Genomic DNA, 27066 nt, shown 5'->3' on the forward strand with positions numbered 1-27066 from the left:
TCGATTTGGCCTCGAGAAAGAACTAGAGAACTGAGGAAACCAACCCAGCACTGACATCCAGGGGTTGCTGGAGACTAAACATTTGCTATGTGGGCAGTATTCAAGTATGATCAAGTCCCATTAAAAATTCTGAATACCAAAGTCTCCCGTGAGCTTCCCTGGTTGGCAATGCTCCATGCATATTGTCTCTTATCGATTCTGGTAAAGTAACAAGTCCTTACTCCAAAGCTCTGTGGTTGGTTCTTCCAGCTTCAGCCTCAGCCTTACACCCTTTTTCCCTTAGCTGATTTCAATCTATATCCTTTCCCGGTTAATAAACTTTGAGTATAACAGCTTTCACTGAGTTCTGTGAGTACTTCTAGAAAATTGTCAAACCTGAGGGTGGTTTTGGAAACCCCTCAAACTTGCAATTAGTGTTAGAAGTGAGGGTGGTCTTGTGCAGAGGACTGACTCCCTCAAACTTCGTAGTTAACTAACTATACGGTTGGTGAAACTCTCACACTTTCCTTCTCCTAATCTACAAAGCTCAAAAGCTTTGACAGATATCATACTTTATCATTCAAGTGACTGAACAAAGCTTTCAGGTTAAAAATCACTTTGAAGTGATGGTGTTTATATATAGATTGTATGCCATCGTTTTATTTTTGCTTGCCCAAACAATAAAACCCCTCCCTCCATAATAGATATAGAAAAGTTTTGCGTGGTTTTGGTAATGTGAATGGCAGTACTATTTAGAAGTAAATGAATCACATACAAGTACAATTTCTAAAGGTAAGTAACAGTAGATCTGTCAAGGTCAGATGTTAGAAAATTAACTTCATTAAGAGATGTACAGGTTTTCAAACTATTGATTAAATCATATTCAAGTTTCCTCCACCATTGAAAGTAGAATGTTCCTATGAAACCTTTTGTATACTGAAATGGTATAAACAGAATATCTGTTTTTGCTAACTGAAAGAAATCCAAAGAGGATTTTTGCTTTTATAAACTGTTACTGGACTAATACAGGTTTCTCATAAAAGCAAAGTGGCATAACCTGAACTTTCAGAAAGTGGGGAATGCCTGCACTTCTTTTGCTTCTCCTAACCGCTTAGTTTGCAGTATGCAAGAGGCTGCTTATAACTTTAAAACAGCAACAACAAAAACTCCTTTTACAGATAACAGTTTTGTAGGCAGAATTGTAAGATGGCCCTCAAGTCCCCCCATTGGTGAACATGTTCTGCACAATACCTAGATTTGTGAATACGATAGCCTTTTCTCCTATGAAGAGGGTATATTACCCAACACAGTCGACTGTAAAACCAGGAGACTATCTGAGTGGGCCTAACCTAAACACATATGCCCTTTAAATCTTGGTGTAAAGATCAAAGACAGAGGAGAATGGAGATCTCAGGCATAAGAAGTATTTGCCACACTATTGCTGGCTTCAGGATGGAGGGCAGGGGAGGTGGTGAGGAATATACAGAGGCTCTAGGAACTGTACGCAACCCCTGGCTGACAACCAGCTAGGAAATGTGGACCTTTACCACCCAAAGAGTTGAATTCCACCAAAGATACATGTGGAAGCAGAGTTTTCCCCAGAGCCTGGACAAGAACTCAGTCTGGCCAACCCTGATTTCAGCCTTGTGATTCCCTGAGCAGGGAACCCAGCCAGTCCATGCCGGATACGCATGAACTTTGAGCTAAAAATTGGGCATTGTTTTAAGTCACTAAGATTTTAATAATTTGATACACACCAATAGACACAGGAACTAATAAACACAGGAACTGAGGATTCTGCATGTCTTTTGTTGACCTCTTTTTAGTCTTTCACTCTGAAAACAAGTATTACTTATGTGCTAGATTTTATTAACCAAATAGACCCCTGATTATCACTGCCAATACTGAAAATTCATTGATCCATTCTGAACGAGAAGTACCAAAAAAAAAGGTGCTGTGCATATGCTATCTGTAAAATACTGAACATCTGTGTTCCACAAATTCATATGTTGAAACCCAACGTGATGGTATTAGGTGGGGCCTGTGGGAGGTCCTTAATTCATAAGGGTGGGATTAGTGCTCTTTATAAAAGAGACCCCACAGAGCTTCCTAGCCTCTTCTACCATGTGAAATTACAGCAAAAGGCAGCCATCTAGGAAGCAGGCTCTCACCAGACACCAAATGTGCTGGTGCCTTGTTTTATGCTTCCTAGCCTCTAGAACTGTGACGAATACATTTCTATTGTTTATAACCACCCAGTTTATGGTATTTTGTACTAAGACAAGAATGTATTTACTGCTTATACAATAGATCATTTGGAAAACTCAATTCTCTATCTCCTATGTGAAAGGTGTTGAAAAGGTAACTGTTACATATGCTGCGATTATCTCCCAGTTTTCCTGGGTCTTTTCAAGGGGTGGGAGGAGGCACGGATTGTGCTTTCTTGAGGCATATGTGGGAAACTACCATATGTTCAATGCAGAGCACACAGAATTTCTAAGTACTTGGGGTGAAATTGGGGAATTACTTAAAAGGAATCTCTCCCTGGTATCTTCATAGAACACGCTACTACAATTGCTCCCTGTCTCATTCCCTTTTTATACATTTACGACAATGCTGACATATTATTATTTGTAAAACACAAATCTAACCATGTTGTACCCCTGCTCAAAAATCACCAGTTTTGATGGCCTTCAAGATAAAGTCATTCATTCACTGATGCAATAAATAGTTAAGCATGTAGAATATGCTAAGTTCTGTGCTAGGTGATAAGGACACAATGGTAAGTATGAGAGACAAGTCCTGCTCTTCAGTGAGATTTTCTCTTCTTTGAAAAACATACTTCTCATCTGGTTCAACTAGAAGACTCTGGTTATCTTTTATCCCTAACTAGGGCTTCTCTTCTCTGGAATCCCTCTTGGACCTCCCCAGGCAAAATGAGTCACCCTTTCTCGGTGCTCCCATAAAATACTGTACCTAATTATATAATAAAGTTTATTACATTATATTAAAATTGCATAGGATTCATGTCTGCATCCTCCATAAGCAGAATATACATGGGGAGAAAATTCAGAAAGTATGTGCACCCCAAATTCCTAGAGTCAATAAGAAATTATGAATCTCATGGGAGATTCATAGGTCCTCTTGGGAGAAGGTGAAACTGGACCAAATCGCTCCAGTAAGGTACAATATAAAGGATATATACATAATGAATGGAGAGTATTTTAAGTTAAGAGTAGGAATTAGGCTAGGAGGTAAGGAATGAGAGAGAGCCCACGAAATGAACTATGCTATGCCACATGTCTTATCTTCTCACCCTCTATTTTAATTATGGGTTCCTGGAGGTCTGGCCCAGAGTAGCCACTCCACTATCTGGAGGTCAGCTAGAACCAAGGGGCTATTAATCAGCTTCCTTAGTTAGACAACAATCTTAGTGATGACAGAACTTGAGAGTGAAAAACAGTTTAAAGATTTCCAATACATTTCCTGTGAAAAAGTAAAATGTGGATCCTAAACAGATAGAGTCTGTGTGAGAACTCTTACATACCTAGGGAGGAAGGGGAGAGAGTCTAAGTCATGGAGAGAGGCAGAGCACAGAGACAGGAGCCAGGCTTTCTCCATACCTTGGTTTTCTAACATATAAGGGGGTGGGGCAGAAAACTACCAGTAGATAAAAGAATCTAAGGGCCTGTGTATTGGCGGTCCTTTTATGGACATTACTTATTGGGGAGGGGATAGGGGAGGTTACAGGCTTCTCAGGGAATCCCTGTTGTAAGTCTTATATTTATATAACCTGGTGAGAGAGAAATAAACACTGGTGAAGGAAGGTACCCAGAGAGATTGAGTTAAAATTGGTTATCCCTCACAAGTTGTGTGCATGTGCAAGGAACCTAGAAATTTCTGTGCTCTGTTCTATCCTATCCATCACCAACACACACACACACACACACACACACACACACACACACACACACACACACACCATAGAGGAAGACTGGGCAAGCCCAGTCTTCTTTTGGGATTGAAAAAGGAAGAGGGACCTCAAGTTCAAGGTAATGATAGGCCAGCAGCAGCGGCTCTGGCTCAAAATCCACAAAGACCTAATGACATCAGCAAGGACAGAGGTCCCAGTGGTTAGAGACACTACCAGAGGGCAGACGTCCACTATCAGAGGACACATACAGAGGACAAGCCCAGAACTGACACACAGAGGTGACGCTCCACACTCCCTCTCCAGCTATGATGATACACCAACTCCTTAAACTTGGATTTTTAGTGGGGCCTGGGGCAGGGCCAGCAGGAAGGTGAGGTTTCTGAGGTACCGAGGAGGGCACAAGACGTAAGGAGGCATCCCTCACAGGCTTGTGAAGTGAAGCATTGCCACCTGAGAGGGGTGTCTCTTTAATATTTTATACCCATGCTGCCTCTCTCACCCCACCCTAGTTCTGGTCCTGGACAGGGAAATAGAGAAACTAACAAACAGAAAGAGATGATTTGATAGTGAAGACACTGAGTTATTTTGTGCTACTTTTCATTTACTATTTATTACCTTTCAATCTGCCCAGTAGGGTAGGGACTCAGGAACAAGAATACATTCAGGAAACAGCACCATTTTCATTGTGTCTTAGAAGTGGATAAATTTTGACCCAATTAGATGTGTCTCAAAAATTATTACAATGTTTTATCAAATTATTTCCCTATTTAAATTACTTAAATTGCTATAAAAAAATCTATTTTTTTTCCTTTATACTTTTATACCTTCTCTAAGCATATCAGGTCCATTTCCTCCCACGCTATTGAAAATTACATGTTACCTCACTCAACCTACAAAAGGAACCAAGAACATCAATTTTTTTTTTAAAGAGTCAGTAAGAATGATGACCACCTATACTCCCCTGCCAGCCTAGAGCATATTTCCTGGTGAAGTAGTCTTGTAAAGTCTTCCAAAAAGACACGTGATCTAAAACCTTAAATTGCTATAAATTTGAGGTAGTATGGCAATTTGCCCAATTTAAACCCTTATGATATGCTTTGTGGTTCCTTTTATAAATTTATAGAACTTTCACATGGTCTATTTAATAACGCCGTAGGTAACAATGTTACATTGGAAACCGCAGTTCGGATCTGTGGCTTTACCTCCATGTTGTCCCAGCTAGTTTAGTGTCCTTGGACGGGCACTTGATCTTTCAGGATATCATATTCACCACATTAAAGAGCTAGCCCACACAATTTCTTAAGTTCTATCCTGGGCTAATATGTCTACCTCAATTAGATGGTAGCTCCTGATAGTACCTTAAACTTTCTAATAAGGAATTCAGGCACAAAGATAGTTAACTGATCTGCCAATCACAATAGGAGAATTGGTAACATTAAGAAGGAGAGACAGAAATGTTAATGAGACGTGGGTGATTAACAGTAAACATAATCAAATGCTTTGATATTTTATAGTAGTTACTATGAATAGGCACCATGCTAAGTGCTTTACATATACCATCTGGCTTAATTCTCACAGTAGTTTCGTGAGATAGGTACTTCTAGTATGCCCATTTTATAGATGAGAAAACTGGCACAAGAGATTGAGAAATGTACTCAAGGTCACACAACTAGGAAGTCTTTAGCTAACTATGATATTCCTTTTAATGGCAACCAAAAGAATTCAACTAAAACAGTGAAAAATGCAGGACAAAAGAAATTCTAGAATTGCCGTATAGTAGATATGTTTAACATAACCATTTCTGAAACTAAAGTTAAATGAGAATATAGTAAATATTACTCACAAAGTTTATTTTCATAAGGTAGTAGTCTATAGATGCATGCAAAGTTGACACTGGAAAGGACATAATCTTTTCTTCATTTCATTCTACAGGTGAGGAAAATTTGCTTACGAGGGTAACGGCAGGATGGTGCCTGGAAGGCAGGTCTCCTCTTTTTCAGCCCACTGTTCTTTCTAGTGTTTTTCTAATCTTTAGTCAGGTCTGCAGTGGTTGTGCAGACTCTAAAGCCAGACTGCTCAGTTTGAATTCCCATTCTCACTAGCTAGCTGTGTGATCGTATGCTTTAGTTTCCACATCTGTAAAGTGTAACTAACAATGCCTACTGCATATGGTTGTTGTGAGAGTTTAAAAAAATTAATACATATAAAACATGTAGAACCATTCTTGGTTCCCAGTAAGTACTTAATAAATGTTGGTCTTTACTATTACTACAATAGCCCATTTGGACAATAAGGAGGCAAAAACATCCATAGGTGCTAAACAGCACACAGAGAGAGCATACAATGCTTATTAATACCATTTAGATATTCCAAACTTTCCGTCTAAAAATTACACTCATTACTCTCCTAAGCATGCCACATAGATAGCACAGAGTAAATTTTTGTCATGACTAGGGAGACAGGAAATGCTAAAGAAAGAAATTTACTAGCAAAGTTTTAGGGAGGAGGCCTGGCTTCCAGTGTTAGATTTATCATTAAGAAATGAATATTGGAAAGCCTGATCACGTCTCCAAGTCTCAGTTTCCTTCTTGGAACTTTCCTACCTAGGAATACTCGGGGAGGGTTCTCAAGCTTCATTAACTGCTGGTGTTAGAAGATTTCATATATTAATTTTTATAATTCTAACCAAGTGAACAATACATAACCTTTAATTACCAAATCTTTAGTTTTCTTGTTTTGCATCAGATTGCCTGCCATTATTAATGTAGACACGATTATAGGAAAACAAGTATAATTTGCAATTCCAACAGTCTTTAATCTTAAAAGGATTTCCAAGGGTAGAAGAAATGGGGATCCAGTTCCCCAGTTCTGTCCCTTGCACAGCTACCATTTGCTCAAGGGATCTTAACTCCTATAAAAGGAGTGCTGTATAGCTTTAAAATGACTTCATTCCCATATTTACATATTTTTAATAGGGCTATGATGAATCTCCTTCCGCTTGACTCCTATTTTGAGCTGTGATATTTTAATCTCCATTCTTGCTGCAACTTAGCAGATGAATGTGCAGTGTGACAGAGCTCAGAGGAAATAGTATAAATAAAGCAAAGTGGAGCTATGACATCTCACATTTTATAGCTTTTTTATTGTAGCCGAAGCATAAACAGAGCACAGCTGTGTTATACTTACCGCTGTGAGCACTCCCTCAAACCTTACCCCCTATTGCTTTTAAAAAGACAGTGCTCTTATTCAGAAAGCTTTGGCTATGGTTAGCATGGCCCCACTGTGGCCGCCTCTACTCCAAACCTCTACATTGGGCTTGTTTCTCCTCTTTCAGATGTAGATTTGTTGTGTTTCATATCATTCATCCGACTGAAAACCAATGTGCAAACCACAACCCATTCTGTCCTGCAGCAAAAGCACACTGCTCTTACCTATGGAAGATGGCTCCACAACCGAAACTATTATATTCACTCCCTGTCAACACACGCACACACATGCACTGGACCCAAGTAGTTTATAAATGCTCTCTTAAGAAGAGAGACACAACACAAGGAAGTATTCAAAGTAGTGTATTCTCTAAATGAAAACCTCTTTTAGATGAGTAAGTTTTATTTTTCACTTTCAAATTAACTCTTAGTCATGTTTAAGTGAAAGCTGGAGATGCCAAGAAGGCCAAACAGAGTGCAAGTTCGAAGAGTGGTATTGAGATGTGCAAAATAATTCTACATGATAACATAATCATCAGGTTTTAGAATTTTTCAGGCCGTTACATGTTTCATTAAGTCCAAGGAAGACAGAGTAAGACAAATAGCAAGCACCTCAGACATCCTGACAGAAATGATGTTGTATACACAGGATTGATTGGTCCAGGACAAGTACCGATCTAAGCAGAGACAACTGAGTCCTTCCCTGAGGTATTTTATTTAAGTAGAATGGAAAAAGCATCAAGCTATGACATTCCAGTGTTGTCATCATCAGTGACATTTCCTCCAATGTGGAGATATCTCTGTTACGGCAAGAAAGACTGAAGTTGACATCCAAAGTGACATGGAGAGAAGAGAAAGGCATCAAGTCCCCACAGAGTAGGACTCCCTGGTGCCAGCTGTGCCTGAGGCCTGTCTGCATTCTGTCTCCCACCAACATGGTGATGGGCCTTTCCTGTATTCCTTTACTAACAAATTCAAGATTGTTTTCTTATGCTGCCTCAAATTGGATTTTACCACTTACAAAAAGAAAAAGAAAAAGAAAAAATCCTAACTATTACACCATCCACAAGAAGATTCTCTTTTCAGTTGGGTTAGGATTTATTCTTCCTTTTTCAAATACCACCACACTATTTATGGGAAGGAAGGAAAAACCCTCTGTAGAGGAATGTGTAATGAAAATTCAAAAGAAACAGGCATCCAAGTGAAAAGAATATAGGGGCATAGTTCCCTATACCCCAGTGAAGTGAAATGAAAGACAGCAAGATTGATTTGCATCATCATTAACATGGAAGGAGAAAAGCACAAGAACACAATAACTGCAAGAACCACCTCCATTGACAAATGTCATTGTTTTGAAACAACAGGCCCAACTGGGCTAACACAGGGGCAAAGTTGGTATCCCAAGCTTCTCAGCTATCTACCCGCCCAAAGTTGCTCTTCTGCCAAGCTCATTGTTTACCAAGCTGCCAGCCCAGCCCAGGGATCTGATTAGCAATTTGCACTTTTGTGAGAGGATTAACAGAATTCCTTTGTTTTGATGTCGGATTATCAAACTGCATCTTTAAAGAGGTGTGACCTCATCCAGATTCATAAGCCCGCTCCCTTGAGAATGACTTGAATTTTACTCCACTTGCGCAACATATAATTTCATAAAGGAGTTACTGTCAAAACATGGTACTCAATTCTTGATGTGTGCGAAGAAGCACATTTGTAATGTAAATAACCTCAGAAGTTTTGTGATATTTTAAAATAACCCATCTGGTGGGAAAACAAGGATTTTCGACCCATTTGGTTCCAGCACTAGTAAATTAGCATGCAACTAGCTCATAGAACCCACAGATAAACCCCATTCCCAAAATGAGATTCACGGTACTTTTATTTTCAAGGGCAAGTATTTTAATTGTCCCATGCTCTCCACATATTCTGTTTTTTAAAGACAAGTAGAATGCATGAAAGAGTAAACTGAGGAAAAGCAAAGAATTTAATGACTAAAGTCGAAATGATGTCAAATTGTTTATACTGCATGGTTTATGTCTAGCTTTACCCAAATATAAAGATGAATGAGGATAATACAAGAGTTTCGTATTTCTAAGTTTGTTCAGTAATGGGCAAGTAATCGAAAAAAAAAAAAAAAAAAAGTCCCTGAAATTTCCACCAAAGTTTGAAACAGTAAATCTTCCAAGGCAGGGGTGGGAGGGGTGTGTGGGGGGGTAGGGGGTGGGGGGGGGAGTGGGGACATCAATGGGGCAGTATGAAACAGACTGAGAAATTAGCTTCAAACTTTGCACTAGTGTAATTTTTACTTGAGGGGGCAATCACCGACAGAATGCAGAGAGCAGTTCAGCCAGCATGCATTCAGCACTAGTATGAGAACCTATTTGGGGAAGTACATAGATACCCATTCAGCTACAAATGGTGAAAGGGAAGTCTGGCCACGACAAGTGCCCACAAAGCCAGACACCTCTGGAGATCAAGTGGTGACTGTACTCATTAACAAACTAAAAAGTCAAAACAAACCAGCAACCAAAACATCCTGATTCATAAAGAGAAAACTAGTATAAATATATACATTTACTTTTAATATTAATATTAGATTATTACCCCAAAGTGGATAGATTTGGGAATGTTTCTTGAAGTTAGGGAACTTTCAATTATAGTGAGAGTGTATATAAGACAGGCCCTGACAAATAAGGTGTAAGGTGTGTTTCTCTGTCTGTAAAGCACAAAAATACACACGACTGTTACATCAATGGTTCCTAATGAGTGGTTACATTGATTAACGGATTCACCTGAAAAATCTCTTGTTAAAGACTCAAGACATGTACCCCAACTTATAGCCAGTGGATGGGATAAGAGCATGTTTTTCTGAAAAATCTCAGTGGGATATTCTATGGATCCCTCTTTAAACAGCCCTCTCTTATTTTGAAAATAGCCCCTCTACGTGGATTATGTGCTAGTCTTGTCCTACTAACTAAATTAGAAGTGTATTTTAAAAGACACGTGTTTTAAGAGACTCGTACAATGACTTGCATATATTAATAGTTTGGTGTTCGATAAAAGTTGGATAAATTCAAAAGACTTGTGGTTAATTAATAGGGATGTGATAGATGTTATCACAGCAGGCAAATACTTGAGGGAGAATAAGAATGAAAAAAGTAATTTAGTATGAATTTGACTTTCACCATAAAGCTTCCTGCATGGAATTCAAGAAGAAAACAACATTCATTATTTAAGCTTTATCTGGCCATAAATATAGAACACCAGCCAAAATCAACTTTGAATTATTTATCTGTTCAACATATATTTATTGAATGCCTCCACCTGCCAGGAACCATCTTGGGCTCTAGAAGTAGAACAGTAAACAAAACAGACAAACCTCCCTGCCCTCATGCAGCTAATTTTCTACTCAGGGAGACAAAAAATAAATAAGAGAAATGGATAGCTCTATACTATGTTAGTTAGGGAAGTGCTAAGGAGAAAAACTAAAGCAAGGGATGATAGAAAGTGTTTGTGGGAGGGCCAGAAGTGATTTTAGATAGAGGAGAAGGAAGGGCCTCACCAGAAAGTTACCATTTGAGTCAAGAACTGAAGAAAGTGCTGGAAGGAGTCATGCATATCTGACCAAGAGCACTGCCCTAAAGGAGTGCAAAGGCCCTGAGTGGGCCGGTGCCCAGCATGTCAGAGACAGAGCAATGGGCACATGGTTCATGCAAAGAGAGTGAGGGGAAGAGTAGAAGGTGAAGTCTGAGAGGGAGGAGTAGGGGCTTATTCTGCTCCTTGAGAGTCATAGTGAAGATTCCCTGAGGAAGGAAGCCAGTGGAGAGTCCAGAGCAGACAAAGACATAATCTGACGGATCTGATTTGTACTGTACAGGCTCATCCTAGCTGCCATGTGAAAGCCAACTGAAAGGGAGCAACGATAGGAAGGAGTACAGATAGGAGTCTCTGCCACAAGCAGAAAAGACAGTGTCTTAGACCAGACTCGAAATAGTGGAGGTGAGTAGAGGTGGTCAGATCCTGGAAACATTTTGAAGGCAGTGCAGACTGAGGTTTGCCCAGGGATTAGGTAGAATATAAATGAAAAGAGAAGAGTCAAGGATGAAAGGTTTGGGGTCTGGGCAATGGGAAGAATGGATTTTCCTTTAGCAACTGGGGAAGAATTCCAGAGGGGCAGGTGTGAGGGGTCCATCCGGAGCTCATTTACTTGCACTCAGGGGAGCTGCCCAGCAGCCATTTGGGTTCCTGTATATGGTGTTCAGGAGAGTGGTAAAAGAAATGTGTATCCCCAAACACATTTTTTTTTCCTAGTTCTGACCACTAAAAGTGGTTGTTTTCAAATGAGTCTTTATTTAAAAGACATGACAGAATTGACAGTGTCTTCAATAACGGTCTTTTAAAAAGTACATAAATCTTTATATGGCCATTTGGTTTTAATAGAGACAATTCCTTAAAGCTCATCATATACTGATAAATCATAGGCAGAAAAATTCATACTGTCAACACCTATAACGCATGCTCAAGTAATAGCCTGTGTTTCATGGTCTGCCTTGATAGTGACTACAGTTTAGACAATCCAGAAGAACAAATACGTAGCACCTTCCCTGGATACGTATGTCTCACATCTTTCCAGGAATGACAAGGAAACTTCGACTCAGGCTTCTGAGGGTCTGTTGAGACCTCATGTGGAGCACATTTTAAGTTTTGTGTTTTAGCTTTAAGATTTATGTGGAATTTCAAAAATTAAATATTTTACAGTTTCCACTAAATTACCTGATTTTTCCCCAAATCGTTACGTAAAGTTGATTTTGGTCATTGTAGACTACTTTATAATCAGCAGCAGCATCACCATCATAGCTATCGTTTATTAAGCCCCCGTATGTGTTAGGCCTTGTGTATGACTTTGATAATACTACATTTCAGGCCCTGTGTATTATATGCATTAAATCATTTAATTCTAATATTAACCCTATATTATTCATAAATATTTTTTACAGGAAAGCCAGATAGCTCAAGAAGAAAACTTGTAAACAGAGAAATGTCTTCTCCCTCATTGGGAAACCCAAAAACCACAGTGAAGAATATATAACACACATAATTTGTGGAATGGGAAGCAATTGAGAAAGCTGCACTCCTGGATATTTGTCACTTAATTGAGAAATGTGTATCTGAACAATAATCGTATACCAAATGTCCTATATCCAAAATGTCCTATACTGATGAAATGCCATCCATTACAAGGAATTGATAATGATTTATATGCGTAGCAAGTTGATGAAAATTAAAATAGTACTTGAAGAAATAAGAACAGGTAATCTAAAATTATTGGCCTTTAGTTAAATAATAAAATTGACTATACAAAATATTGAAGAGGGAACAAATTAATGTCATTTCTAAAAAGCCAAGAAACGTCTAATCAAGTATATATAAGATATATCTTGATTCTAGAAATAAAATAAATAGGAAAGTATACTTCCACAGTCTTGAGTATTTCTTCCAAATCCTACATCCATTTAAGTTGGCAGGGCATATCAGTGGTTTATTTGGATATTGTCCACAGTTGTAAATGAGCATCTTCATTTCTGTATTTTGGCACTGGACCATGTAAATGATTATACTGCTATATATTTAATGTAGTAGATATAAAGCATGGCACAGAGTAAAAATACCTATTTTAGAAAACCATAAAATGCATCAAATAACTTCTCTAAAGTCATCAACATTAAGTGCCTGCAAACCACGGGGTTGCTGAATACAGCATCTCCATGAGCATGATCACAAGTAACCTTCCACTCTCTTCTCATACATTCAACCTAATCCAATAGATCCTGTCTTTGCAAAAGGAATGAGGAATCACATGAAGCATGCCTTCTGTGCATGGCACCAAGGCAGATGTGGCTTCCATGGGGCATCTTTAACTCTCCCTATAAATCCAGAAGGAATCTTGGTAAAACATGCAGGAGAGAAGACATGCTGTTTTGACATCTTATATGCATCATAAAAGCCAGCTATAATTTTCTTAGCCAGAATATTAAAATGCCATCATTTTATTGTCTGTTTAAACTAAAACGGAAAGTAGCACTAATATACATAATCAGTAAAATCATTAAGTAGGCAAATTTTATTTCTCCAAATCCTACATCTTCTTTGATGACAAGCTTCTTGCTTTTTCTTCCTCCACTTCTACCCTCAGACTGTCTCAGACCACATTAGTGTTCAATTTATTTGTTCTGTGAAGTTGAACTCAAGGTGAATACCCCATACTTATAATATTCCCTTTGATTTCCCCCTCTCATCAAAATGTACCTACTCTTACGTTCTATTAGCCAAAACCCAAACCTTGAACTTCCAAGATCACAGCTAGCCAAACGATAATACAATCAGTGCCGATATTCTAGTGGTTAGAGGCAGAAACAGTTGCAAGGGAACTTTCAGAGGTAATTAATTCAATCCTTCACTTAAAACTGGAATCCTCTATGTAATTTCACCATCATAATCTCAGATTCAGTCCAACTCTATTTCCAGAGGTCAAATTTCCCTTCATTTTCAGGTGACACATCCAATTCTGACTTTCCTCTACTGGTCTCAGTTCTGAATATACACAGAATCACTTGTGTTTTCACATCCACAGACAGGCTCCACCCTTCACCCCGCTCTGTGCCCCAGGAGACTGATTTCTGTGAATCACGTTAAGAGATTAGCTCCCAAGCTTCTAGTTGGGTTTTAAATAGGAGACATCAGCAGATCAGAAAGAAAGAGAAGAGTGAGATCAGGATATGCATTTCTGCAGCTCCCTCTTCACAGGTGACTATCAGAATCTGGTGGTATCTCTCCAGGCAGGTGGGCTTCTCCATACAGCTCCTCTCCTGGTCCCTTCAGGCCTAGGCATGGTGACAACTACCTGTTATTACCCTCCAGCGTACTGTACCAACCCTTGTTGGTTCTTCTTAATAACAGCTTTATTGAGATATAACTCACATATCATACATTCACTCAAAATATATAATTCATTGGTTATTAATAAATTCACAAAGTTGTAAAACCATTACTATAATCATTTTTCATCACTATAAAAAGAAACCCCATATCCGTTAGCTGTCACTCTCCATTTCTTCCCAACCCCTCAGCCCTAGGCAAGCTACTAATCTTTCTGTCTTTATAAATTTGTTTATCTGGACATTACGTATAAATGGAAAAACAAATGGCTTTTGTCACTTGGGATAATGTCTTCAAGTCTTATCTACATTGTCAGCATATATATATATATATATATATATATATATATATATATATATCAATACTTTATTTCTTTTTATTGCCAAGTTATATTCCATTGTATAGATATACCACATTTTATTTATCTACTCATCAGTTGATGGATATTTCGGTTGTTTCTTCTATTTGACTACTATGAATAATTCTGCTATAAACATTATGTACAAGTTTTCGTGTGGACATATATTTTCATTTCTCGTGAATGAACCTAGAAATGGAGTTGCAGGTCATATGGTAACTCACAAGCTTTGAAGTTCTGAGGAGCAACCATACTCTTTTCCAAATAGCTGCCCATTTCACATTCCCATTAGCAGTGTATGAAGGTTTCAATTTCTCCATATCCTTAGGAATAATTGTTATTACCTATCTTTTTTATCGTAGCCATCCTAGTGAGCATGAAGTGATACCTTATTGTGGTCTTGATATTTTCAACCCTGTTAATATCCTTATAATTACTCCCTGTAATAAACTCTCATATCATTTCATTTAAGTCCATCATCAGTTTCTTGCCAGACTCGGACTGACTCAAGGCTAATTCTTTTTCATATTTTTGAAGATGGTTTTGAAATTCTCCCTAAGTATCTCTTTTTCAGGCTAACCAATTCCTCTTTATATGAACTACTGGTTTCTAGATTATTTACTCCTCTAACTCACCAGGTTTAGACATTAAATTGTCAATATCCTTCAAATTATTTTACCCATAGTGACATATGTGAACTGACCATGTACATTTTACCAAGCAATTACATCATTATTTATGGACACTATATTTCTTCTATTAATGCTGTTAAAAGGGGATGCTACCTCTTTTTTAAGCAGTTATGTCCTACTGTTGGCTTATACTGAACATAAAGTCAACCATAATATGTTGACAATGGATTACCAGTTCGGATATTCTCCTGCCCATAATTGACCCATTGATTTAAAATTACATGTAGTATTATTTTAACACTATTAAATTTCATCCCATTAAATTTTGGCCAACATTGAGCCTGTCACTGGCTTCCTAAGCACCAAATGAGATAAAATGGGTTGAAGTACCAATATGTCTTTGTCAGAAAAGATTAAAGTATTAGTTTCCTCATCTTCTTCCTTCCTTCATCAAAGGTCTTACCAAAAATCATAAAGAGGATAAGCCAATGAATAGAATGGGTGGCACCTGACTAGAGAACTCTCTTCAGGTTGATAAACATATACTAATCTATATCCTTTAGATATGCTTCTTCAGCTATTAGTCTATATTACTACACTTTAACCAAACCAATTGCCTTCCTAATTTCTCAGAATTTTATAATATAAACTATATTTTATAAATGATGACATCTGATAACAGGGTAGCTCTATTTAAAAGAAGTTAATTTTGCATGACTGAATCTCAGAAAACCCACCCTGGCTTCTAGTGAAATGATCTATATAATAACACAATCTAGAATTTTGCTAAAATCCTTAAAACATAGCATTTTAAAAATATAACTTTTGCTCTCATTTTAAATTTAGGGTAACATTTACTCATTTTGGGTCTTCTAGCACTTCCTTTCTTCTACATGCTATTTCAAATTTTGCAAACAATGAGTCTTCAAAAACAACATCTCGTTAGTAACTACCTCACCCCAATATGCATGGGTTAATTATGGGCACAGTGACCATTCAGTACTTGAAATCAAAACATCTAAATAGCACCTCTGATTGTTCTCCTTTCTGCATCCCTCTGAATCCAAACCATCAGTTAGATCTATGAAACATATATGAAATGATGACTACTTCTTGCCATTTCACTACTGTCACTCTAGGACAAGCAAGAATCACCTCTTACTAGATTACTATAATGGTTTCCCCACTGTTCTCCCTGCTTTTGTCCCCCTCCAGTCTAATCTCCACACATAGACAGAGTAAGCTTTTAAAAATGTGCATCTCGTCAAGTCACTCCTCCAATAACAACCAGCTTCCCATCATACTTAGAATTAAATGCAAGTGGCCTCACCCTGTTTTCCTCCCCAATTTCATCTCCCTGCTGCCTCCTGCCACCCTTTCCCCTCCCATCTGCTTTATCTACGCAGGCGCAGGCTTTCTTGCTGTTCCTGGAACTTCACACACTCCATGTCTCTTCTGTGTCTTGACCTTTACCATTCCTTCCCCCTAAAGTCTCCCTATAGATTTTCACATGACTTGTACTCACTCAGGTCTCAGGGGTCTTCTCCTCCAACAACTTTTCCTCTTTATCTAAAATAGCACTTCCAACTCTACCCTTTATTTCCTTCATTTGATTTATCACTCTTTCAAAGCATGGTATACTTATTTTCTTATTTGTATCTTCAGCCCTAAAATCTAAGCACTTTCAGAGCAGGGGCTTTTCTGTCTTGTTCACCAATATAGTCACCAGTAATAGTTATTATTACCTACAATAATAACTAACATAAAGTAGACGCTCAAAAACATAATGTTTAAATGAATTGAAAGTGAAGCCCAAAGGAAGAAATCTAATAATATAAGTGCTGATCTTGGTGAAGACGAGGAGAAACACGGAGGCCTAAGGGCAACTTTGACAAGCCTTCCGGTCACCCTGTGCTTTAGGGGTGATGTAGTTCACTAACTACATCAATCAACTGACCAAAAGGTTCAGTCTGAATCCTCTGATATCAAAACACAGCAACATATGAGAACCTTCAATCTCCAGGGCGAGGCATGGGTATTTTTTTTTCCTATCTCAAACACCACTCTCCAAACGATCATAAATGAATAAAATAGATTGAAGCTAAGAAAAAATACAGCAAAATTAGAATCTGCCAAAAAGCAAACCCAGGGCCTGGGGCAGCCTGGGAGGATGGATGATGACATCTAGCAGACAAATCCTGTTCCCCATTCTAAATGCTGTCTACTAAACAAATTAGCAAGCTCATCAATATCTGCACAGCATTGACCTTCCACAGCATCAGCTGCTGTAAAATCACAATGCTGACTTGTGGGTTGTGGCCTTGCAGATGGGGTGCAATTATAGGCCAATCAAGGTGGGAGATAACAGAATGACAACCCGATATTATAGGGAAAGGTTTTGCAAGGGCTTGTAGAAGAAAGAGTTAGAGGGTCACCTGTACTCAATCTGCCACTCCCCACCCCCGAACCCCCAATCACTAGGTGTTTGAATGGTGAGAGGTAAAAAATGAATTCTTCTGCTAGTAATTAACTGGGCAAAACTTACAATAAAACATTAACTGATTAAGCAGAAATGTGTGAGATATACAATCTTCTATCTGGATTATGCTTTAAAACATGGTCCTTTTCAAGAAAACTAGTACTCAGTGTGAAATTATATTAGAAAATGGCAAAACTCTTCTTTAAAAAATTGTAAAACAGTATCTTCTATTTTAGCAAGAGAAAAATTTTGTCCCTCATTTTCAATGAAGAGTGAAGAGATGAGACCACATACAACATACACAACACAGCAAAGACATCTTTCCCTAAAGGTTTAAAATAAAAATAGTAAAGGAGGAAAGAAGGGGTTTTTATGATTCATTTTACAGGGAATCGTCTAATATTCATCTACATGAAAATAAGAATGGCAAAGTATTCTTAAAACATTCTACATTGGGAAAACATAAAACTATAGTGGCTTAGTTAATGATATACAACAGTATTTCAGAACTGAGACTCTGGCCACTGTTAATTAACTAGGAGAAAAGTGGCTGAAAGACAATGGAAGAGACAGTAGACTACCTGAGTCTATTTCAGGCATTTTCTCATTAGAGCCCTGAAATTATTCAAAATGGGTTTTATCACTTACCCCAAGAGAAATCCTGTACCTGTCTCTGGCTAATCACACCCCTTCATATTTAGAGGCAACAAAGCAATAGAGGCATCCCACGAGAAGGCAAACCATTGAGAAAGAAAAAGAGAGGGTCATCATGAACCTTATTGTAGCTGAATGATACCAAAGACACTGGACAGAGGAGTGCCAAGCACAGCTCAGCTTCCCATGTGCTTTTAGCAAATTCTGATTTCAATAATCTGTGCAGAGGCTGCCTCCCAAGCCTAATCTGTGCACGGACCCCATCCCAATGACTTTGCCATTCCCAGGTGACAATTGTTGACTATTCAGACCAAGCTGAAGAGCTGACTACTACTGGGGATAGATGGTAAGGTCCTTGTCATTTGAAGAGGTCTCACAGAGCAAGTAATTCCCACCTCTTCTCTGCTCTGAAGCATTTGGTACCTGTCTAATCAAGGCACTCAACAAGGTGTACAATTGATATTTGTACAAGTTGTAGTATCCTCATCAGAGTGTGAGAAAACATGAGTTATTCTTTTGGGGACACAACTAGAATAGTACCTGAAAGAGCTGATACATGCTTAATAAGTGATGAGCAAAAGAAGGTCCTTTTGTTCACATTTCCCTTAAGTTAAAAATGAGGTTGAAAACACAGTAGAAGAGCACTATTTCAAACACCAAAAACAGCATTTAAAAAATTTCCCCAATCATATTCTTACTGGTTTTCTACCAAAGTCTCAACTTTTTTTTTTTCAAAGTATGATATAAAACTTTTCACTAGAGGGTGGGCTTCAAAGGGTCAGAGATCGTTTTCTCTCCTCTAACATAAAGCTTGATGATCTCACAGATTCTCAACAAATGACTGTTGATTAATGAGTGTCCTATCAAGGCCACCTAGATATTGATGATTCTCCCATTTTTCTTCCTGTTACTCATTACACTTTTCTTAAAAAAAATAAAATAAAAAAGAAAACAAACTTATTTTAAATGATCAGTCCCTTTCTTCTTAGTGAGTAAGACCTGTATCTAAAATGTGCCAACACAGGGGTAATGGCTGCAAGGATTCACTCAGGCACATAGCCTGAAGGATGAGAAAAGATAACCCAGAACTGTGTTTTGAAAAGAGCTACCATTTTGTCAGCAACCTCAGGTCGTCAGAATCACAGATCACTGTCTGGTATCAGCCCTCCACAGGGCTCAGTCACAGGAAATTGTAAGAGAAGAGCCATTTTATAAATGAGAGCATTAATGAAGGAAGCAGAAAAAATTGGCAAAAAAAAAAAAACACACAACAACAAAATTCCTTCCCTATTGCTCTCTGATTCACTGTGTGACTTCAGATGTATGAGCAAATTCTCTGTGCTTTACTTTCCTTTTCTATGAAGCTGGTGGAAAAACCACTGAATCTCATTAACTGTAATAATTTGAACAGGATTAAGTTAAATATTTCTACATTTTGTTCCCAGAGGGTAGCTAGCAGAGTAAAAATAATACTATAGCATCCTCCTTGTGGAAATAAGCCATAAATAATGTATATTGAGGATTTCTATCTCCTTCATTATCTATTCTGAGGTGCTAGAAATAAGTAACTTGTGTTATTTCGTGGAGCCTGACAGGCTGGTGCCATGTCACACTCCTATTTCTAATCTTCCAGAACTCTCAAGCTGAAAATCACTTTCAAACAGGGATTTCCTGGGTACCACTAGCGCCGACATCAAAGCCTTCAGTTCAAGGGTCACATCTTCTTTCCCACTCCCCCAACGTCTCTGTCTGGCCTGCCCTCACTGAACGAAATGCCCTCTTTATCTCAAAGAAGTACAACTGCTATGAAAAGGAGTCTGGAAAGGGAGGTTATTGGTTGCAATTGTTTGAAAGATTCTAATAATTGCAGCTAGGGATCCATCCTCTCGTGTCACGTAAGTTGGAAAATGGGTCAGACATAATGCATTTGGTTAAGTGTCTAAACTGAAAAGGTGCTATTTTATTTTAAATGGCATCATCTTTACAAAGGCTAAGGTTACTGGTGCAATGCTCTCTCATTTTAAAACGTATCAGGGACATGCCCTCTGAGGGTCAGGCTTTCATTTGCTGATGTTAATTCTCAGCTGCCTGCTCCTCGTCCTTCATTGTACCCTGTGTCTTAGCTGGGCACGCTCCTGATTCCCTGCTATATCCAGACGGTCCATGTAAATAGTGTTTATGTTAAGGAAGTCATGTTCAGTGTGACTGGAGCACACAAAAACTGATGTTGTTGTCACTTCACATTAAGCTCTTATTTTAGTAAAGGAGGCAATTGGAGCAGGCAGCTGAGTGGCCGAATGAAATATTCAGCTCATTTCATTTAGAGCTGCCCTGTTTCCATTGTTCATGCTGGCAAGGCTGGTTAACCCTGTTGATGCCAGCACAGCAGCAGCCCCTGCTTGGTCCTGCATCCACTCTCAGGCTACCTCCATCAACACACCCAGAAGCAATCTGGTGAACGATGTAGGAACAGTCATCCCTGGATGCATCTTTGTGAACTCCCATCCATTTGTGTGCCCAAAAGGGATGCTTTGAAACGGGGTTGTCTCTACATGTGTGGAGCATGCCTAAATCTCCAGGGACCATTGAGACAGGTGAGCACAGAGATGCTTAGAACAGGCTGTGACTGTCTTTGTGATGACAGCTAAAATGGTAAAATGAGTTTACCATAGGAAGATGTTGGGCTTAATTCCTTGAAACATTGTAAGTACTGCCCAGTGACAAGGAGTTCTTTAACACAGGTAGACGCCATCATCCCCAAAATGTACCAGTTACATAAAGTTTTGCTTGAAACTTTCCATTGGGAAGGAGCTATGTATAGAGAATCTTAATAGTATTTTGCTAGTACTTTCCTAGGACTACCATCAACTAATTTTGTCCTGGTCACTTCTCAGAATTTGAGGTACCTGTTCAAAGATTCTCCTACCACTACAATATAATTCATTCTGAGCAAAAAGTCTTCTGACTTATGAGGCTTTCTCTTTCCCTCCCTCTCTGCTCCCGCCCCTCGCTACCTCTCTGCACCTCCCTTCCTCCCCTCCTCTTTCATCCTTCCTTCCTGTTTTTTTTTCTTTTTACAAATTAAACCAAAAGAAGAAAGACAAAGAAAGAAAGAAAACAATGGTTGAGAGAAATGATAATATTTGTACATGTTAAATCCCTAGGTAAATGAAGTTTTCACAGTTTTTCACCCATAAGAAAATCGTTTGTAGAAACAAGGATTTCATCACCTCAAGATACTGAGAAGGTAGAAATTTTTAGCTACAGCGTACAAGTATCATTTAATGTCGGTATAAAGCACCAGTTATCACTGAAAAAAAAAACTCATTGTTTTTATGAAGAAGCATTCAATTTCAAACACATAATGTGTGACGATTATAAACTAGGCTCTATGCTAGGCTAAAAGTGACTCTTACCTTTATGGTATCTAAATATTTGATAAGTATTTATTCTGTGGATCCAGTTTTCTGGGGGCCCAAAGCTTATGCAATTTCAGAATAAGAATACAAATTTTAAAAATTAATTTAACATGAAAGTGAATATTTCTTTACAATGAAAGAATCCCAATAAATTACTACTTTAAAATGCTGAGAAATATCACCAACATCACAAATCTGGAAAAAAAAAATATTCAGATAATTAGCTCTCTGAGCACACCTCCCTAATGCTTTTTTTCCTTAAGTTTTTGGCTGCGTACTCTCTGATTGCCTCTTCATAAATATTGTTTTCTACAGAGAAAATAGAAAGATAATCCATTTTATCTAGTATGTTTAATCAAAATTGGTTTTTAACTCTACATAGTTGGGATTCAGAAAACATGCAGCTGCACACACACAGTGCTTCTTGCTACTTGTATTATTGCTACAAATTTGTATCCTAAAACAACAGACATCTGAGAAACTGTATTTATGTAATATTTATAAAAAAGAAAAAATATCGAATGCATTAATAATAGTATAAACTGAATTAGTCATTATATTTTTGACAGGAGAGAACTTCTATTGTGACTGGGCATTGATACAAACCATGTTATCTGTTTACAGTATTACACATCTAATAATAAGAAGGGTTCTCCACAGAGTAGATTCTGGCTCTGTATGTTTCAAACCTAGTTTTTCACCTCCACCTACATGTGTCAGGTCTCAGTGCTAAAGGACAGGTCCAGTGAGTCACTGGTTCCTCACCTGTGTGTCACAGTGATCTAGGCAAAGGGGAACACCATGAATACTTCGCTATACATAGAAGAGTTTGCAAACAACATAACTCTGTCCCACTTAATTGAAAATCAGCTTATCCCCATTTTGACTCCCCTTTTGGTGGACCTCGCCCCACATACACCATGGTCTCTCTGATTTAATTTTGATGGCATTTTCTCCTGTGCTGACTCTCAAAACCAAATTGCAATCTAATAACACATTATCTCTAAAAAATATACATAGCTGTGTTTGTTGCAAAAATAGATATAGCATATTTATCCATTAAACAGAATATTAAATCAAAATATTCTACATACCAGTAACGTAAGAAAAGATTTTTCATATTTTTTGAAATAAGGTTTGCATATTGATTTTATTCATTTGCATTCTTTTTTATTATACATTAAAAAGATACCAATTCTTTGTACCCATATTGACTAAAAAGATAAAACATAAACTTTCAATCCAATCCTCGGTTTTTAAGAATTCCAATCCATAATTCAGCATACTCATGAAAGTAGCTAAATTTATCTAAGTTTTAATGGATTTCCCAAACCATTCATTAAAAGTATAAAGGAAAAAATGTTCTTAAATTTCGGAATCAAATTCCAGTTGAAACTTTTGAGATACTAGATGGCCCAATCTCTGCAGTGGGTGAAATGACCTGTTTACTAGCTTTCAAAATTTGCATATCTTTCCATTTTGTTTATTTTCTTCATCCCTTATTTTCTTTCTTGAAACTTTAGAAACTGGGTGGCCTTACCACAAAAATCATTAGCAAATTAAATGTGAGTTATAAAAAATATTTCAAGACATCAAGCTTGGGAGGGAGGGTGGGGGAAGAATTAATATATTTTGGAAAGTTGCTGAGCAACAGCAAAGCTGAAACCAAAGCACAAACTCCCAAAAGTTTGCAGAAACAGACGTTAATGAACAGAACCAATTATAGTCAACTCAAGTCAAAACAGGGAACGTTCAAAGTCATTCTAATACATACATCAACAGACCAAATTTGGACCTGCCAAGTCTAGTTTCCTGTTTCACTTCTCTGATCTCTTAACCTAAATAGACAAAATGCTTTGTTGTAATAGTGCTACAACCCCAAATATATCCCAATACCACTGGCAATGCAGAATAAAACCACTCGTGCTACACACACACACACACACACACACACACACACACACAGGTGTTCATGTGCATTTTGGTGTTTTGCAAGTTGTAGATGGCCATGGGTACAAATAAAATATGAAACTTATTATCAAATAAAATATTTAACAAAGCCTAATGGAAAAATGACTTTTAAATATGATTGTCTAAAATAGGATTGGCACAGTATGGACTGTGATCCAAATTCAGCTCACCGCCTCTGAAACACAAATGGCTTAATGAATTAACATTTACAATCAATTTGATGATAGAGAACATTAACTTTGACTACAATTAAGTGAAATGTCTCCTCCCCAAAAAGAATTCAATTTTTCTCATCATTTGACTTCTATTACAAAAAATTTACTCAATTATTATATTTTGAACTATGTCAGTAAAAATTTCGTGGAAAATCTTTTTCTCTCTTGAAGTATTCCATAGTATCCTCAATTTCATCTCCTAACCCACAAAACCTAAAATATTTACTATCTGGCCCTTATCAGAAAACAATTTGCTGATACCTGGTCTCAAACTATCTGATCTACACAATTGTTTTAGCCCCATCTATATCTAGATTTTATAATATATGTATGAATGCATGCATTTAGAGTATATAATATAACTGCTTACATAAAAGATTTACAACTACCTCCTAATGCTTCCTAAATTACTACCAGGAAAGGACCACTATAATCACCCCCTGAAAATAGATTTCTATGCAGAGCTAACAATAATGGATGGTATTTATCTCACCTCAGAGTAAAATGAAAAGGAGGTACTGATTTTACCCAATAATTTAGTTTGAGAATTATAATGCCCAATGCTAGAGGGAGTAGACAAGGAAACTCATTTATACATCATGTTAAACGGCATACTACCTACTGTGTTTCCCCGAAAATAAGTCTTATATTAAGTTTTTATAAATAAGTCTTAAATAAGACTGTGTCTTATAGTAAGGTTTGCTCCAAAAGATGCATTAGGGCTTATGTTCAAGGGATGTCATCCTGAAAAATCATGCTAGGGCTTATTTTCCAGTTAGATCTTATTTTAGGGGAAACATGGTATCTGGAAAGCAATTTGGTAATAGATAACAAAATCGATTAAAATATTTATACACTGTGATACAGCAAATCCATTTTTGTAAATCCCAAAATATGAAATATACACACAAAGATGTTTAATAAACGGTTATTTACAATAGTGACCTGCCCTTACCATTTTTTTTTCCTGTTAACAGCCTTACCACTCACTAAGTTATAGAAGTGAGAAATCTTGGCACTATCGTTTACCTCACAACAGAGCCAATAATTCTTTCTCCTTTGTCTTCTCATCTTTTTCTTCTTTATCTCTACAACTACTACCTTGATTTAAGAGCTATTTCTCTTCTGGATTGCTGCAATATTGTCTTGGTGCTGGATTTGCAAAGTGAGGCCTAAGCTTATACAATGCTAGGGCCCCTTTAAAGAAAACAAAGGTAAAATTGTGAACACAAAATCTGTGTCACCAATGCCAACATTAAGAGTAGCAAAACAGAGGGGTAATAATATAGAAAGTACTCACAACTAATTGATGTTAAAAACTCACATTTTTTGTAAATTTTATAAAAACATATGACCATCAGAATAAATTTTAGTGTCCCTACCAAAATTCTGCTAGAGGTGCACGCAAGCAAAGTGTCATTTATTTGAACTTTATTTCAGCTTCTTACCAAACCCTTAGTGTCTAAGGTCTGTAATTTCTAAGCCAGCCATCCAATCATATTGCCAAAGATTAATTTTTCTAAAATGAAACTTTAAACATATTCTCTCCCTTCTTGAAACTTTTCTTGCAGGAGGATACCTCGCATTAATATCCATGATATTATCTCCACTACTTCTCCAACCTCATTCTCTATTGTTCCAGACATGCTACATTATTTACAGTTCCTGTATAATGTTATTTTAATACTGCCATACCTTGGCAGATGTTCTTTCCTCAAACTGAAATGTATTTTCTTCTCTTTTCTGACTAAAAGATTTCTTCTCAGGTTTTTATCCCAACCTACCTGTCAGAGCCTTTCCAGACCTGACGATAGAGATGATACCTAGTTCTCTGGCCCACAGTCCTCTAGTATTGTACTTATGACCTATTCTAAGGACTCATTGACTGTCTATTTCCCTGATAAAGTAAATGCTCCTTCAGGGCAGAAACTTTGTCCTCACCATCCTTAGTTCCCAAATGTCTGCATTAAATGCTAGCAATCCTCAGTTGAACAAATGAATAAAAAAGAAAGAGAAGCAAATATATCAAAAGGTGACTTTTTTACTTTTGCTTATTGATATTGTTAGCAATTTTTTACCCTTATTTAAAAGCATTTCTTGTTAAGTGGTCATATGTGTTTTATAATGGAAATCTAATTTACAATAAAATATTTCTTTGAAGCTCCCTCTACTTTTCATTAGATCAGCTATCTAATTCTCAGAACTCTGCACACCTGTGCCAGGCTTATTTACCTGGCCATCAGTCTACTTTATATGAAATCATGTTTAGATCTTTGTACACAATTAGCTAAATATATATCATTAGTACAGTTTCATTAAAGGGTATTTTTTTTAAATAGTCCTCAGTACACATATTTCTCAGTAAGTGATCATCTATCAGAGTTTTGTCAAGAAAAATCTTATAATGAATGTATTTCTGTAGGTGTATATTTCAGGCACTAACTGAAAGAAATAATATATAGTTTTGCCGTTGGGAATGAAACACTGCTGAATATTACAAGACTCAAATTATGTTCATATGTACAAAGCCACTTTTCCAAATCACTATTACAATTCCTATCTCCAACCTAGGATGCACTGAAGAATTGTTTCAAAAAGGAAAATATCCAAAATAATCTGATAATTCTCCTGAATACAATCCTAACTGAAGCTGAGTATATTTTATCTTTTTTAGTAAAGCTATCATCATTATCCAGGAAATGCTTGCGTGGACTCTATAGCAGAGATTTTTCCCCCTTTTTCTTTTGCATGATTTAAATATGTTGTTTCATTACACGTTTTAAACATCATACTATAGGATATGTAATAGGCCATACATATGGCCTATTTATATATGAATACAGGTCAAGAGCACCAAAAATGTAAATCACAGGACATAGGAATAATACCACCAAACTCAAGTTGACACCATCTTAACAGCTTTAGAGCCATTTGAATCCTGGTGTAATCTACACCTCTGGTTCAAGTATAAATTCATTTTGTATCCTATAGTATGATGGGATTAGATTGGATCTCTCCCCAAACATGTTCCAGTTTCTCCTTTGTGTAAGCGAGTTATTCTGAATTCATTGATGGCATGACCTTATGTCTAAGTAAGTGTTCCTTTCCTAAATGAATTCATGCCTTACCCAGCCTTGGTTTGGTTGCTGAAAGGAAAGCCACACTCTCCTCATTGCACAGGCCTGCATACAGGAGTTGCCTGAGATGAAGCGCAGTAAATAAAGCAGAAAGAACGCAAGCGCTTGAGTCATACAGTTATGGTGGAGAATCTCTGTAATGGCGTTTC

The 27066-nt window shown here is 37.5% G+C and overlaps 1 protein-coding gene across 21 annotated transcripts in view; it reads right to left on the reverse strand.

Annotated features, from left to right (window-relative positions):
• SOX5 (SRY-box transcription factor 5) overlaps window positions 1-27066 on the reverse strand; it is a 944197-nt gene that overhangs the window by 783820 nt on the left and 133311 nt on the right. The window lies entirely within an intron of this gene.

The sequence above is a fragment of the Rhinolophus hipposideros genome, assembly GCF_964194185.1.
Source record: "Rhinolophus hipposideros genome assembly, chromosome: 9".
NCBI lineage: Eukaryota > Metazoa > Chordata > Mammalia > Chiroptera > Rhinolophidae > Rhinolophus > Rhinolophus hipposideros.